The sequence below is a fragment of the Etheostoma spectabile genome, chromosome 24, assembly GCF_008692095.1.
Source record: "Etheostoma spectabile isolate EspeVRDwgs_2016 chromosome 24, UIUC_Espe_1.0, whole genome shotgun sequence".
Lineage (NCBI taxonomy): Eukaryota > Metazoa > Chordata > Actinopteri > Perciformes > Percidae > Etheostoma > Etheostoma spectabile.
Window position 1 is genome coordinate 11,686,548 of NC_045756.1, and position 15,084 is coordinate 11,701,631.

At 40.7% G+C, this 15,084-nt stretch overlaps 1 long non-coding RNA gene across 1 annotated transcript; it reads right to left on the reverse strand.

Annotated features, from left to right (window-relative positions):
• Window positions 1-482: 482 nt before the first annotated feature.
• LOC116673916 (uncharacterized) lies at window positions 483-5,810 on the reverse strand. Its single transcript, XR_004327916.1, has 2 exons — window positions 5,731-5,810; window positions 483-778 (listed from the first exon to the last, which is right to left on the reverse strand). It is a non-coding gene; the product is annotated as an uncharacterized LOC116673916 (long non-coding RNA).
• Window positions 5,811-15,084: the final 9,274 nt, after the last annotated feature.

The window sequence follows — 15,084 nt, forward strand, 5'->3', positions numbered from 1 at the left end:
AAAGGCGCTGAACACACACCTTTAAAAGTACCGCGATAATACCTAAAAAACATGATAATTTTGGTCACTATAACTGTGAGGTTACATTTCTAAATTCATACCGATTTTATTCGGCTGTTTGGGGCAAATAAACAGGGACTACGCAACATCTTGTTGAGGTGTTCATATGAACCATTATTGTGCAATCATACGCATTTTGGATGAACAAAAATATTTATTCAAATTCTTTGTCTCCTATTAAGTCACAGCCAACAGATCTGTAATATAGAGTTATGCATACGCAGGCACCTTCACAGCTGCACACACAGCCTTGTATAGTAAGTAAAAAAAGTGATTGTTACTCCCAATGCACGGCTTGTTTCTTGGATAAAAGTTGCAATATGAAATGCCCATTCTAACCACAAACCATATACTATTTGCCAAGACTAAACAAGATTCTTGCAGCAGGATTGAAACGTTGGCCCTTTTATGTTATGACGAGGTGTTACGCTGGTGGTTTATCCGCCTGATGTGCAGCGAATCAATTGGGCAGCAATCACTCCAGACATGCTCAATCAACAACACAAGCATTAGAATAAAAAAAAAATGAAAGCGTGCCTGTGGATGTCTCACCTGTGTTCTCCCTCTGGCCATTTCCCTGTCCGTCTCTGGAGTATTCAATCTTCTGCCCCCCCCAGCCGACCAGAGCTCATCCCAACCTGCCTCCCAAACAAGCGGCGACGTAATTGCTTGTCAGAGCTGTCTGCGTGCCTGTTTTTCTTCTCGCCCCGCAACGCACCTGACAAGAAACACATATTTACACACAAAAATGAAATTACAGGCAATTTGAGAGCAAGGAGCTTTGGAGGCAACGCCTGCTATCGAGCTATCCAAGTCAATGAACTCCTCTCACCCTTGGCTCTATATCAACAAAAAGGTGGGGAAAGAGAAGAAGAAGACGGAGAAAAAAAGAGAAGTTCCCAAATGATTTGGGAATTCTGGCTCATTCAGGTCAATTTCTCTCTCTATTAAACTTCCTATACTGCGTCTCTTTTCACAATGAACTCCTTTTTCTAGTCTTCAATTCCCTATGTCATGGAAGTCAGTATATTCAGCATGTTTCAATAAGCCAGCAGGGCCGACAGAGGAAAGCTCCGTCTGTTAAGGTGTCATAATGACATGCTTTATGCGACTACATTGAAGCTAAATGGAAGGAATACATCATGACTGAATGCTTTTATAATTACCTACTTTAACTAATTACAGATGAAGTAGTCCCCTCTGGAGCATTTAGTGTAAATACTAAAAATCCAAGGATGAAGTGTAAAAATATCTCACTGATTCCATTAAACTCTGACCAGTGATTTTCATTATTTTTGTTTGTTTAATAGATTTCGAACCCAATTAAACTAATCATACAAGGACCTTGACACTCTTCATTTATAAGTGTTTATTCAGACAGTCTTAGGTGCAGGTGTTTGTTGAAGTGTCTGGGTGGCTAATTTTGGGTTCAACCCGAACCCTCCCAAAACCATCTTTTTAAGCTGCAACAGTATCAAGCGACAAAACACGTGGAAGAAAAATGGTAGAAAAAAAAAATGTCTTACCAGATTTTTTTGGCAAGACATTTTTGCAGGTTTTTACAGAAAAAATGATAAAATAGAATATCTAAACAACCTGTGTCCTGCTCAAAAACAATATTTTCTGATGTAACTCAACGAGCAAAGGTGTGGCTGTTAAGGAACTACTCAGGAGCAGCACAACTCATTCACATACTGTACGTGAGGAGTATTAAGGAGACTTATGACTTACACAGAAGCATTTAATGAACACTTAACTGAGGAGACAATTAGGCAGGCAGTGCGGTTTAACCACTATGGGTCATTGTAAAGTGCCTTTCCAACTTTCTGAAGTTCCTGTTTTCATGAAGGTGTATTTAAACTGGAACCCTTAAGATAAACAAAGATGCTGAAGCCTAGTTCAGCCTCTCTCTCTCTCTCTCTCTCTGGGAAACTGGCTGGCCCTCTGACCTCCAAAAGGAGCCAGTCCTGAGACAAAACGTTCCCTTATCATGCAGCTGCCTAGATTCCCTGAAGCTGTAGAGACGAAAATGATTGGACATGAACAGTATGGGTTAATATTCTCGACCCCTGAACTTGTGATCTATGAATGAGCCGATGTCGACTAAACTTTCCCTTCAGTCTTATCATACCACAACATGGTGTTTCTGGATATTCCACCACAGTGGCCAGATGGGGGGCCTGCAACGCTACCCAAGCACAAAGACACATGGTAAGTATAACATCACAGTGTGCTGTAGCGCAGGGGTCTTCAACGATTTTTTTAAGCCAAAGAACCACTTAGTTGAAAAAGAGACGGAGCAGGGACCCCCTACTACATACATGGAATAAAAGGAAGTATATTTAACTGGGCCTACAATAACTTGTGTACATTGTATAGCATAGAATACTAAGCTAATAAAATAAAAAATTGTTGGCATGATTGTATAAATCTTGAATTTATTGTTACATAAACATACATGTGGCACAGTGAGTCCTTAGGATTAGCTTTATGGCTAACTTAGCGACTGCCCTACCTATAGGCCAATAAGCCTATCTTTAATTTCTTTTTCACAGATAGGCTGATTTAAATTTGGTAATATATATAATATATAATATGTTGGATTCACGTTAAGTCATTTTAGTTTTTGAAAAAAACATTCTCTGCAACACTTGAGACCTCTACACACCCAGAGTCCATCTACACAGGGTTTTCACTCCTGTGACCTGTTCACAGATAAAAAACCAAACTGAATTACATTGAACCAAATTCAACTAGTCTGATTCAACTCAATAACATTACATTACATTACAAATCAAATTAAATTCAAATTTTAATTAAATCAAAACTGATAGATAGATGTAGACAGATGGAAGATAGATTTAATATTCTTTTTAAGCTACCACGCAGATGTTACTTCGTAAAAAAAAGGCAGGTCCTGTTATTTTATGTTCACATGTCAAAGTGTCCATGAGCAAGACAGTGAACCAGAAGTTGCTCCCCGGTCGCTGTATGCAGCCGTCTACTGCTCCTTATGGCTAGGATGGGTTAAACGCTGAGATACAATTTCACTACATTGTACTGTACGAATGTAGGTGACGAATGCTAAAGTTTCTTCTTCTTCTTTACAGTACTGCTTTCCAACTGGGATTTACAGTATGTGCCTTTTGTACATATTTTTTCTATTTACCCGTTTTTACCTCTTTGGTAGGTTCCTTGTATCCATTTACATGTGTGTCTTAACTTGTCTTGTCTTAGCTAATCTATTATTTCTACTGCCTATTTTATCTATTTTTTATCTTTCCTGCTTGTGAATTCCTATCAACTTTGTTGCTGCGAGCACTCAGTCTTCCCTACAGGCAACATTAAAAGCTCATCATTTTCCTTTGTCCACAAAGGCTCATCCCCCTTGTCACAACAAAACACACTGTATGCGAATACAACAGCTGGAAACATCTGTAAAACAGCAACACAGGCACTTCGGCACTTGTGCGGCGGCCATGTTTTGTGGCTGTTTACTCCTGAGCCCGAATGTGTTTGACATTTGTTCCAGACAGATCTGTTTGGGCCTGGTGGTATTTCGGGATGAGAAGTTAACAGAGGCAAGATGCGCAGCAAAAGATGTGAGAAGGGTCGTGATGGGGAAGTCTATGATTGATATTCCCATTAGCCAAGTGACAAGGTGAGGACAAGGCTCTGATAATGAATTGTGACACATTAATGAGCTTGTCTAGCACAGACAATACCTGATCAGCCCTCTTACCATTTAACCTTTGGTACCAATGAGGGGAATTGCAGGCAAATAAGGGTTTTGTGTCACTTGCAAAGACAGAAGATGACTTTAAAAACAACGCACTAGATAGTTGTTAGTAGCTGATATGGCTGTAAGTTCAGGGGAAACTAATGTGATGGTAGTTAAACTCCAGAGACTTGTACTTCTGGAATACAACACTTGTTTTTCTTTGTTGATGATTTGATGTAATCATACTACTATAATAAATGTATTTATAATGCCCTTTACATTTCAAATGATATCCCAAAGTGCTACAGTAGCAAGGAGTTAAAAACAGTTCTCAGAACATAACAAAATCAACAAATAGCAATAAAACACCATAAGACTAAAATTAAAACTATGACTGTTAAAAGGCCTACTTACTCACTACTACATTACTACTAACTGCAAGGCAATTTATGTATAAAAAAAGTCAAAATGTCTACCCCAACACTTGTTCATTTCCAGCTGAAGTATATGTTTTTAAATGGTATGCGACTAAGGTGACTTAATTAGTTTATCCTTCAACGGGAGCAATGATTGCTTACAACACAACTACTCACAATGTTTGACTGGTTTACAATTACAATGGAATTCAGTTTGAAGAGAGATGGGATAATCAGACTTCCAGGTAAATGCCAATAAAAAAAAGAACATTATATAATCTTAGGATTTGCGTACATGATGTTGTACATCATAGAAAAACCAAGTTATTGTTAAGAATATTAACAACCCAACATATTATTAGCAAATAAAAAACCTATTTGTGAAAAAAAGCATCTATAGATCTAAAGCATCTATAATCAACATGGTTATATTAACTTTAGTTCACACCATCACTACTTGTATTTATTAAGGACTGATCGTAGCAGCAAACCCACACCTGACTCTGCTTTTTCATTCAGTTCTGTGGAGCGCTTTTTCAAGATTCAAGATACTTTGTTGTCGTGTGAACACAACGAATATCATTTGGTGGCAATCAGTGCTGTTTTTAGCAAATATGAGGTCATTGTTCTGCTTTTCCAAAACCATAAAGCAGATAAAGTTAGCCAGAAGTTGGTAGAGCCCCCAAGAGGCATAGAAAAGCACATTTGTTTGTCAAAAAGGGTGGAAGATATGATTGCCAATGTGAAGATCATCGCCTAGTTTTCCAATCAATTCTGAAGCAACAAGTATTGTAATGGTAGAGCCCATAGTATTGATGATGCCATAGTGACAAAGTATTGATTTTTCTTAAATGATTGTTTATATTCTCGTGTTATCTTATCTATAAAGTTCTTCTAGGATAAAGAGTCACGTTATAAAGCCTATGGAAGCTCTGATTTGTGTGCCTATAATCTTGTATTGTATGCTTCGAAAAACTGGATGGATGTGCTGAAAAATCTATTTTTCTCAGGCTATTTTACAGTAAACAGTGGATAGACTATTTCACCTACACCTTCCCGCTAAAACAAGTTTGTGTCTGCGTGGTGAGGTGAGTGTAATGTTTATGTGTGTGTATTGATGTTGCCTCCCGCCACATTCCTCCCTGTACTGAACCCCTCCATGCCTCATTGGGACACCGGCCGCCTAAATCTAATCCCGGGGGAGCTCATTAGAATCAGCAGAGAGGAGAGGGCCACAGACAGGGTCAGGACAAACTGCACTGCTGAGCTGCATAGTGATGCCTTCCGCTCTGTCTTTATGTCCGTTTGGTTTGGCTGCGTGTCAGTTGATCTGAGCGAATGGCAGATGAGAGATTGTGTTGCTGAAGCACTTGACAACCATGTTGAACACCCACATGCTCACACATGCACAAACAAACACACGTATAGACACATATGGAATGACAAACACACACTTCCGCTGACATATGCGCATTTACTCAAAATGGATGTGCGTGTGTGTTGTGTGTAGGTGTGTGTGCGTATTGTACTCACATGTCCAAATTTCTTAAATAGAGTGTGACCAGGCCAAACAGAGTAGTCACCTCCCTGTCATGCCACAGTCAGCAGCTTCCTGTGTGTTTAAGACAATAAAAGAGAGGCGTGAGCCAGGTCAGAGCCACCGCCACCCACGAGACACTCATTAAATGCTTATGAATTTCAAGTGGAGTCCTGCAGATGTGTGTGTGTTTGTGCCGTCCATCTTTTTAATTCATATAAGCTTGTGTGTCAGTGTGTGCGTGAACATGCGTGCATGTGCAGCAGATGTGTGATCTTTGTAGTGGTTTACAACCATGTAAAGAAAATCCAGTAACGTGAACGTCTGCTGTGTAGTTTAAGTACGTTTTTGATGGTTGGTCCATGGATGGTTGGTATGAAACAGGAACTATGTTGGATTGGGTTATTTTTGGGCCTTTATTTGACAGAACAGCTGGAGACAGGAAAGGGAGGAAAGAGGGGAATGACATGCAGCAAAGCGCCATTGTGGTACGGACTGAGCTTTTGCACATGGGGCGCACGCACTACCAGGTGAGCTGCCCTGGCGCCCTGACCAACATCTTTTTAAACATCTCCAAGGGTCCATGTTATCCCAATTTTATATAAGCATTCTTAACTTATAAAAATAAAAGGGGCACTATCACACTGTAAAAAAAACCTCTGCTTTCTTCGGTGGATATAAGTAGCTATTTTTACACTGTGGGAACTTACTTGGTAGGTGAGAGCAGTTCAAGCAGTTTAAGTTTCAAGGTGAAAATAAACTGTTGAATTTCTTTACCCCTGAGGATAACTGGAACTTGGATTTAGTCCCACCTCCTTAAAGAAAAATGAAGGTTTGATAGGGTTAGAACAAGCATGTGGTTGGATAAATTACGCACATTTAAAAAAGTGGTTGCCCATCTGAAGATGTGGGCTTGCTTGTTCATCACTATATGCTGCTAGACTGTTCACATTTGGAGTTATACTGAAATGGATGGCAAGGGGTGAGAAAGGCCAGAGATGCCGTTATTGCTCCACAAAAGCCTGTGGACACATAAAGGAGTTTATCATCTGGGTGAGCAGAAAGCAAGCTTGCTAATATCCTGAGGCTATCGCAACACTGTCCAATGAAGTCTGATTGACTCCATACATCAAAGGGTGTGTGGGCATGTCCGTATGTCTCTGCATGTGTGTGTCCCGGAGAGGGAGAGACAGGAAGACGGAGAGAGCTTGACGTTTCTCTGTGCTTTCGGGCGACAATGAAATCACACACACGCAGGAGCTCACGACTTTGGTATAATTGGGAAAGGGCTGTGAAAGATGCTAGAGAGTTGGGGAGGCGGTGTGGTCACAGGGACTCAGTCAGAGAGCAGGAAGTTAGTGGGGTGTTGGCTGCTTTTCTAACCACCGGGGGCGGGGGCACGCATTATGAATGGACGAAACAGCAGGACGGGAGGCTTGATTGGAAGCCACCGGAACCTGTTTGTTGTTTAAAAAGCCTCTCTCTCTCTCTCTCTCACTGTTTATGCCTCTCTCCTTCGCTCTTTCCATCTCCGTGTAATTAGGGTGCTGGCTGGAAGAATGATCAGCTGTCATCCCCAATGGTGGCCTTCCACTGCCTGAATGTCAACACTGTCTGAGACCTCCTGTCTGAGTGAGCAGCACACTCAATTAGAGACATTCAATCACCGCAGGAGCTGCTAGGACAAACACACTGACACATTTGCAAAGCCTCAAACACACGCGGGCACGCACGCACACGAGCGCACACACACACACACACACACACACATACACACAGAGAACAGGCCACTTTTATGCTCCAAGAGTAGATCCACATATAGAAAAAAGATACACTCATCTTGATTCATCACAGCGGTAGCCCCCTCGTAGCCCTCAGTGGTTCCATTAATTAAAACACAGCTTTTCAGGACTTTAAAGTAACCAATGCTTACAGTGCCTTTCCCTCACATTGGTGGGTCTCCCTCCGCAGGCAAACATCACTCCTGGATGAAAGCGTCTGGAGGTAGGCGGCAGATAAGTGTTCGTAGTCAAGGGGAGAGACACCAAAGCGGGCATTTTCTTTGTGTTTGTGTCAGGAACATCCACAGTGTCTATTAAATTGGATTAACTGCTCGTATGACATTGTGTAAAATGCACAGAGGCCCCAAATGGAGATAAAGTCCATCATACAGGTGAAATGAAAAAAAAAACTAGCTCAAACATTTTTGTAATAATGCAAAAATCTAAATGCTGTGTACTATCCTTGTTTATTTGACAATTCTGATGTTATGATGATTCACTACTTATTGATCTCTTTTAGGTTAGGGGTAAGCGCCACCTACAGCGGTTGTAAGTAAATAGAAACAAGGCAGAGTGTTATTTTGCCCCATCCAAGAATAGATGGTGGTGGTGTAGCCTGACTATACTCTAGGGCTATGATCTGGCAATATCAGGCTAAATCTGTAAAAACCAAAATGTAAAAATGAAAAAAAATTCTTTCCATCTTTTTGACAGAGCCAAGCTTCTTGTTTACCCTGCTTCTAGGCTTAAGGCTAGGCTAAGCTTACCTCAGAGTGGAGTTTTATGACACAAGCTAAGACTGTTAATGTGCCCATATTATGCTCATTTTCAGGTTTATAATTGTATTTAGAGGTTGTACCAGAATAGGTTTACATCGTTTCATTTTCAAAAAACACCATATTTTTGTGCATTGCTGCAGCTCCTCTTTTCCCCCTGTGAGCTCTCTGTTTTAGCTCCACAGGGAGGCATCTCACTTCTGTTCCATCTTTGTTGGGAGTTGCACATGCTCAGTACCTAGGTAAGGACTGCTAGCCAGTCAGAAGCAGAATCTGAGGGCTAGGCAAGCATTATAACGTGTATAACGTATAACGTGTGTTACAAAGTGTGTATCTGAAGTAAAGGCTGACAGCATTAGAGCTCTTTGGACCAGTTTGTGAACAGTGTTTTCTGTAAATCCCTTTGGGATGGACTTTGGACTTTTTCACTCTATAAAGCTATTACATGCACAAAAAAGATATATAACACAATAACTGGAAAGGAAAAAGCCACAAAGCATAATATGAGCCTAAATTTTTTCATGGCAGTATTGTATAGATTAAAACACAAACATTGCCAGCCTCGTCTTTAAACAGCATTTCCCATCAAGTAAATAGAAGAAATGCTTTCTGCCTGTGTTTGCTTAATTTTATACACTGTTCAGCATCATTTTCTTTGACAAATGATGGAGCTGCTATGGACCATCTGGACGTCTCCGGGCCTCTTTACATGATAGGGATTTAGCTGATGCTATTATCTACAGCGGTGTATGATGGAGTGAGCAGATAGGGGTTCGGTGCATTCACTAAAAAAAACAGCAGGGTGCGGGAAGAGACTGATGGATGTGCATTTGCCGAAATCAAACCTGGGACTATTTGGTTACAGAATAGAATCGTTTGACACAGATCAATTTGGACATGAATCTGTGCACTTACACAACAAACTATCATTTTCTCCATTTTTTGCAGTGTCAATCCTTCAGTGTTGACACATGCACAAATGGATGGGGATCCTCACAAACCACCAGGCCTTTGTTCAAGGCTCGACCAGAGCCCAGTAGAGCATAAGGAAGGAGTATAATGTGATTTACCCAGCATAAATCTCCTCTCTCTCCTCCCTGTCTGCGAGCTTTAAAACGTAATCGACTGTGCACGTATGACAGAGTCACAAGGTGCCAGTGTGATTTGAGGAATTGTGTGTGGTGGTGGGGGGTATAATGTTGCCAGTTAAGAGGGAAACCAAAAGGAGATGGAAATTACCGATTTGTGCGTTTAGTCGAAGGATAATGAAGTTTTGAATTAAGAAAAGTAAAGCAATTTCTTGTCTTTCCTGAGAAAATTTGCTTTCATGTTTGCATGTGTGTTTGTGTGTGTTGTGTGTGTGTGTGTGTGTGTCCATATATGTAATAATTCTGTAAGAGTGAGTAGCTTTGTGAGAGAGAACGAGAGGAGATTGAGTTTAGAGAGATGGAGAGACTTTGCAGGCCCTGTAGAAATTAGAGGTCTCCATCTCTGTGTGTTTGTGTGTAGTTGTGCGGGTGTATCTCAATTCAATTCAATTCAATTTTATTTATAGTATCAATTCATAACAAGAGTTGTCTCGAGACACTTTACAGATAGAGCAGGTCTAGGCCACACTAGACCACATCATTTACAAGGACCCAACAGTTCTAGTAATATACTAGAATACTAGTATCTGTATATGCGTGTGTCCGGCGTGTGTGGGTGTGTGTTGTACAAAGGAACAAAGAAAGAAAAGTCAGATACCTTTTACTGAAAAACACTTGCAGCTGCATAACTCTGTGTGTGTGTGTGTGTGTGTGTGTGTGTGTGTGTGTGTGTGTGTGTGTGTGTGTGTGTGTTGTGTGTGTGTGGGTGGACAGGTTTACCTGTAGGTGTTGTCTGAACAGCATCAAGAATTTTCAAAAGGTAATCTGGAAAAAAATTCCTCTACGCAGGAAAAAAAACCTAAATTTGTAAAATGAGAGTGCACATATACTTTATGTATCTGTATCTGACTATAGTAGCTGTGCAATAGTTTGCAGATTGTATCCCAACCATAAGTTACCACCCAGTAACATGGCCGGAGTACATGTCCGTGCAGTCATGTCATAGTTAGCCCCGTGGATCTTCTGAGTAAACAGCTTGTGGCATGACTCAGCATAAGACTACAGCCAAACCCCTGCTTATGTAATCTTGCACAGAAGTGTAGCCACACATTATGTTTAACACTGGAGCACATTTATATGTTGGGCAAGTTTTTTATGACCATTTTATGAACTCGAGAGTCTAGCAATATTGTTACAAGTTATTTAGTCAATAGCTTCAGCTATACCAACCCCTCTCTGTCTCTCCCTCTCAGAGGTGATATTGTGCAGCTCTCATCCCTCGACAGGCTGCCTCGGGCTGTTGTGCCCACCCTTTACCTCCCTTCTCTCTCTCTCTCTCTCTTACTCCACTGGCTCCTCACCCTCCTTCTCTGCCCTGATTACTATGCTGTGTTGAAAAGTTGCCTCACGGGAAGTAGTCTGCTCGTCTCATTCCCCCCCCACCTCTTCTGCATGGTAATCCTCAGCTACAGACTGGATTGGGTTTATTCATAGGTCTCTTCGGGTCTGTCTTTCCCCCAGACTTTTGTATAAGCCTCAGGCATGGACATAGTGCATCCCACAAGTTTGGACTTAAGTCAGTGGAAAGCCGCTGATCCGGCATCGGCAACAGTGTTGAAGAAAAGTGTTCTCTAATGACAAATGGGCATCTTTCGTTCACCTTTAACAGGTTTAGAATTAATGAGTTTCATATTGAAATTCTTAAGTTGCAGTTGAATCAATATTAAGCTTTTATAACATTCCTAGAACTTACAGTGTGGATCCAAATTGCAGATAACTATGTTGTACACAGTGTGCATTTGCAAAGGTGCAATACACATTTATTTCCTGACTGATGACCATGCACTGTATCTGCATGGCTTTGATATTATGGTTGATAAATAACGATGTACTTGAATTACCTAAAGCAAGTCATTTGAAATATTTATCAACTGTTAAATGACACACTGTGTATAGATTTCTATTGATAACCAGCTGAAATGACAGGACTACATTCAGATTGGACTTCAAATCAGGCTGGTCATGGCTGTCTGGAGTTAAAAGAAAGAGGAAGAGATTAAAATCCAAACCCCTGAGCTGTCAGTATTTCACTGGAAATAAATCATCATAGCTAAATTGTGGTTATAGTTGTTGTTTTTTCATGATTATATTTTGATTTTACATGGAATACCTGCTTCTGGGTTCAACTAAAAAAATGTAACTCACAAAATTGCGTATTATATAGCCTCGTGGTGGGAGATCAATTTGATTTATGCTTCATATCTTTAATCGCATTATGGAAGCAACAAAATTGACACATTCCAAAATCTAACTGCACATAACGTGACACCAGCGGCATTTTGTGTGTTATTAGAATGTAAAAACACCATCTGAAGTTCAAATATAGCAATATAACATCTCAAATGTGCAATGGCATGATGAAGAGAAGTACAATAAAGCAGCAGATTAATAAATGGTTTCGATCACAGTGGTTCTCAAAGTGGGGTCCGGGGACCCCCAGGGGTCCTTGAAGGGGTTCCAGGGGCTTCCAGGGGAATCATTTACTTTCACTATAATTTCATCCATTAGTAATGCAATGATTGTGTGACTATTTTGCTCGTGGTTTTTATTCACATTAATAAATGTAATAAAAAATCTAAAAGTAAAAAGGTAGGGGACCCTGGGACAAATTATTATCAGATGGGGGTCCGTGGTCTTATTTATGTGAGTTTAGGGGTCCTTGATGTGAAAAAGTTTCAACCATTGCTGTTAAAACTTACGTCCTACAGGTTTCAGGTGTTTAGAAAGAGGACTTTTATGCAATTGATAGTTGATATACAACTAACTGACTTAACTAACTAAATAAATGAATGACCTTTCGCTAGACCCTTCCCCCAGAGCAGCAACTGTCCAATCATAGCTTAGCAACCGTACCTAGGCACTGCAGGTCTGTTAATGTTTAAGCGTTGTACATGGAGCAATACCCTGCATATGAGCAGGAAGATCCCTCGTTTAAACGTGTGCATGCATAAAACTGTGAATTTTGTTCTTACGTATTTAATTAAATTTGTATTCTTGTGTGGACAAATATATAAACTCACTGTTATGATGCTGTATTTTTTTTGACCAATGACAATGGAAAAGGAGTAATTCTCCATGTTAAGGTAGTTTCCCTTCGTAGTGAAATAAGTACACATTTAAGGCTCTATCTTGCCCCCGGCGCAGTGCAAAGCCTTGACACCAGTAACTCTGCTAGTTTGAGACTGACGCAGTTGTCAATTTCCCGTCAAGTGCCTGCATCGTTTGAATAGCAAATGCAGCTGTGCCCATTCTTTGCGCCCATGGGTGCACTGGTTTTACAGGGAGGTGTGTTCAGGTGCATTCTTGGCGTATTGGTATCTTGAGGCAGCGGAAAATGATTGCGCCATTGACCAACCAAAACCTGGTCTAAAGTCAATAATGCAACATAAAGTACAGTACAGTAAAACCCTTTTGAAGCATGCGCCTGGCACACAGACCCTTTTTTCCACCATCAAACTTACAAAAGTGGACTTGCTCCATCTAAATGATCTAGTCCTATTAAATTAATTTAAGGCCATGTTAAAATGCCATGAAATTTAAAAATTGCAACTGCCACATGTGACCTGTTCCTTTCCTCTGAGTGTGATTTTGTCTATGCTGTATTTCTGTTTATATTGTAACTGGTGTGCCGTCTTGGCCAGGTCTCCCTCAATAAAGAGAGTTCAATCTCAAGGGACTTCCTGGTTAAATAAAGGTTAAATAAAAATTTAAAAAAACATATCGTAAATGCAGCTGTGCCGTGCGCTTAGATTGTTTAGATAGGGCCCAAAAATATCAGTTCATGTGGCGAATTAAAGTTTGTTCTTGTGGCTTAAATTCTATTTCCAGGGCGAGTACTTATGACTGCAGCTTCAAACACACTGGTCAAACTCTAGCTCGCGGAGCCATTTTAAACTTCTTCGGTGCAAGGGTGTGTGGATCAAGGTGACACACTGCAATTAAACAGTCGGCGATGAGCTGTCATCACCGAGCTTTGTCACGGGTGTACAGGGCAGCTGTAACTTTAATTGCTACAGGGCTCCGGGATGGAGCTGAACCCCATCTCCTGGCGGTGACAGCAGGCCTTCCCTGGAAGATCGGCTACAAAGGAGACTTGTAACACAATGACAAATGGTTGTACAGCAGTTGCCAAATTAACAGTGACCTCCCCCCCCCCCCCCGTGCTGTCTGGTGTGGGTGATAATGTACAAAGTCGTGTCGGGAAGTGTGGTTAATGTTCAAGATAATCTGTCTATTATGCGAGTTCAACATTAGGAAGGGAGTGAGTGAGTATCAATTAAATGTTCCTTTACATAGAAAATGTGATTTTTTTTTTTTTTTTTGGACAGCGATTAAAGCGGGCAGACCTAATATAGATTTTGAATAAGTAGCTATAAGTGAATATAACTAGAAATAGTTCAAATAGTGTGACTGCAGCAGAAGCTCCCTCTCTAAATTACTATGGTGGAACTCAATGTGCTTACTAATTGAGTCTCAGTGCTCCGAGGAAACTAATAGACAGAGGAGAGAGGGAAGAAGGAGAGGGGAAAAAGAAAGGGGGATTTCTGTTCATCAACAGTGTTTACTTAAAGCACCCCATCGCCTTATTAGTATTAATAGCAGCAACTTCAGAAAGCTCATATTCTGCCATTGGACAGTTTTGTATTATTTATGATTGAAATGAAAGCCTGGGAATGCAGCAGCAATGGAGGAGAACTGCATAGCAAACGATGTTGCCTACGCCAGTTTACATAACCAACACTTGGGTAAACAGCGGACTAAGCGCAGCACGGGGCGAGAGGAAAAATGAGAGCAAAATGTTATACCCACACATTAGCCTATTTGAGGCGAACTTTTGGAGGAGGCTAGCAGAACACTGAGGAGCTTTTGATGCAGCTGGTCTTCATCTGCAAGTCCTTTTGAGCATGAAAGTGTGGTGCGGTGCAGAACCTCGCCTCCAGTGCAACTTCTGTAATGTTGATCTAAAGAAGTCAGGTCAAAATAAGCATGCTGGAACTTGAGAGCTTCTCGCCTTAATTAAAGACACCATCTGTTAAATTGCATTATTAAGCTGTTAGAGTGATCATTAGAGCAACCAAACGGGGCTTTCGTTTTCTGCTCTATTTACAGGCAGCGGGATGGCATGTCAAGCAATGGGATCTAAGTTTAGGGCTCCAGAGCTCCCCTGTTGAGGTGTCTTTGAGCAAGACACGGAATTCTTGCCGAGGTTACAGTCCCTGACGTAGCTGATTCGCCAAATATGCGACTTTGAAGCAAATCTAGACACATTCTAAAAGTGCTTTTCTGAACATCAGGTATAATCCTTATCCAAAACAGCCTTACTTTGAGAATAATTTACTCCACAAGATTTTTGTTTACTCTATCCAGAAAGTGTGTTCCATCCACAACTTTCCTCTTGCACATGTTCCCATCCATTCCAACTTAGCCTTTAAACCTGACCCTTAGATGTTGTTTTTTTACCTTCAAGACACACAATAAAATCAGCACCAAATCACTACAACATATACTGAATCAATCTTTATTTATATTAAATTAAAAATATACTTTTGACAGAGTCATGTAACAAACATGAGGAACGGTATTTCGATGATATAAAGCTTTGGGTATGGTTTCAAACAACTCAGAGAAATGGTCAGCAGTGACCG